Genomic DNA, 2526 nt, shown 5'->3' on the forward strand with positions numbered 1-2526 from the left:
TCAAAGACTTGTCATCACTTGCTGCAGGGGGTTGTCAGAAAGGAGTGATGATACTCCTGCTGCGGTAGGTAAGCTTGTACCATCCCGCCGGCACAGCCTTGCCGTCAAGCACACACGAAAAGCGCAGGCAGCCTCAGCCGGTCCAGGGGAAACAAGTCCAGTCCAGGGGTGGGGGGGGGGGCATGGGCTGACTCGGGATGAAGAAGAGAGTACATCCTATTGGGCCAGGTCAGGTTAGAATACAAGAAGAGAAGAAGAAGGGAAGCTAGGATAATAAGCTGCTTGTGCTTGTGTGTGCGTGCGTGCGTGCGCGCGGAGAGCCGGGCGACATGATCGCCAGCCCCGCCAGAGTGGCTACTAGTAATACTCTAGCTCAAGGGGAGAGTCGAGGCGTCCTGAGCGAGGTACTCGTACATGATGATGATATACAGAGTCACTTGCTACCGTCAACTCTGCTGCTACCATACTCGGCACACACTGCTACATCGACATTTGCTCGGCCTTGGGTCATAGTCCACATGCATGTATGAAGCTACGGGGCGTTCCGAATACTAGTAGCAGTCTACTGCACTAGTCGTTACATCATGTCTGTGAGAGAGGAAAGAGGAAGGAGGAGGAGGAGGAGGAGGAGGAGGAGGAGGAGAATGGTGAAGAAGGATGGAGAAGAAGAGAGGAGATGATGAATGGTGGCATCCTCCGTGACAAGTAGGTTTACTATTCATCTTGATTTTTCATCTTTTCAAATATATATATATATATATATATTTGCTACGCGTGATATCTTCTCAGGTTGATATAGGTTATCAGTAAGACTGTAGTAGCTAAACAGATTATTACTGACAGTAGAATGATTAGCAGCGGTAATAGCATCAAAACATGGCCTCACCAACGAGGAAAAAAACGAGACAAGGAAAGAGCAAAGGATCCCCCCCCCCCCCCGTTTCCAGTCACCTGACGAGACTCTCAGGCGGTCCACCCGGTAAAACCGCCTGGATCCTTGCTGCTTATACTCGTACACTTGTAATCCGTGGTATCATTCTATTCTCTATCCATCATTTCATCTCATTTCATTTTTTTTATTAAAAAACTCTTTCTTTTCCCCTTGTGACGAGATCACAAGTCTCCATCAATGCTAATGCAGTCCCGAACTGACGAGACCCATCACCCGTTCTCCACCATCTTGGCTGGCCGCAACTTGACTTGGCCGCAGATTATGATTACCTTGCGCATTTTTTATTACGGAGCCCCAGGAGCTGAGAGCGAGGGCGGGAGAAAGAGGACCCGCGCCAATGCCACCTACCTACCCACTGGCCCGCGTCCCCATCTCCCGTACCTGAAAAATAAGAAGAGATAAAAAAAAAAATTCCATCGGCCTTGGCTGTGTATGAGTACGAGCCACCAGTGTCGGTGTCGGTGTCGGCTGGGCGGAAAGAAGAGGGCGGGACAGACCACAGACCACCAAAGCTGTGTATAGAGGGGGGACATGACATGGAGAACGGGGGACGACGCACGTGCATCGACACACACACACACACACACACACACACACACGTTACTGTACTGATTGGTTAAACACCCAACGAGCACACATCAATAGCACGCCCACGTACTACGCGCAGCATTGGCCGTGATCCATTTCTGGCTGGTCCTGTTCGGAATCCGCCGCGGAACCGTCTGCCTGGAATCCTCGAGCGGTGGGAGTTGAAGGGGAGAGGGAGGGAGGGAGGGAGAGAGAGAGAGAGAGAGAGAGAGAGAGAGAGAGAGAGACGATACGATGCGATAAGCTTTATTACTCGTGCAAATGATGAGGGGGGCGGCCCATCACGCCCAATGATGCATTGCCCAGACGTTGAAACCTCCACCATCCGAGGCTGTAGAGGCTGTATGGACCATCTCAATTGCCGGCCAGGTGCCCTACCCCCCCCCCCAAAATGACTCGCTTTATCCGTACTGCTCTTAGCTGTCTGCTGCCCGCCTGCTGCCTACGATGTCCTGTGCTCGTACTCCGTCTGCCAATGGCCGGTTATTGTCATACTCACATCACTTGACCATGTGAAACAGAGACCGTTGAGTCAACCGTTGGTTCTTGCTGCTTCTGGATACAACTTTTTTTTTTTTTTTTTTTTTTTTTTTTTGGATACATCAACCATGATTTATCTCGAGACATTGCTCTGGGGAAGAGCGGCGGCCACCACCACCAACTCATACAGAGAGCACTTTGACAAGTGTCAAGAAGAAAAAGAAAGGGCAAAAAGAAAAGAAGAAGAGAAGAAGACAAGAGTAGAGACCGTCATCAGCTACCACTCACCAATACTACCTACCACTCTACATCCCGTGCTCGTCGCTCATGGACCATGGACCGTACCACAACCAGAGCGGACGAGAAAACAGAGACACCCTGCAAAATACCAGAGAGCTATCGCCGACCTACAATGTTGCTTAGGCCCGTTGCCAAGTACATCCAGTGTTACGAGAGCTACAGCTACAGCTAGGACGTACGACGTATTCATTGCTGGAAGGAAGGGG

Source organism: Geosmithia morbida (assembly GCF_012550715.1).
Source record: "Geosmithia morbida isolate 1262 chromosome Unknown scaffold_15, whole genome shotgun sequence".
In the NCBI taxonomy this organism is placed as follows: Eukaryota; Fungi; Ascomycota; class Sordariomycetes; order Hypocreales; family Bionectriaceae; genus Geosmithia; species Geosmithia morbida.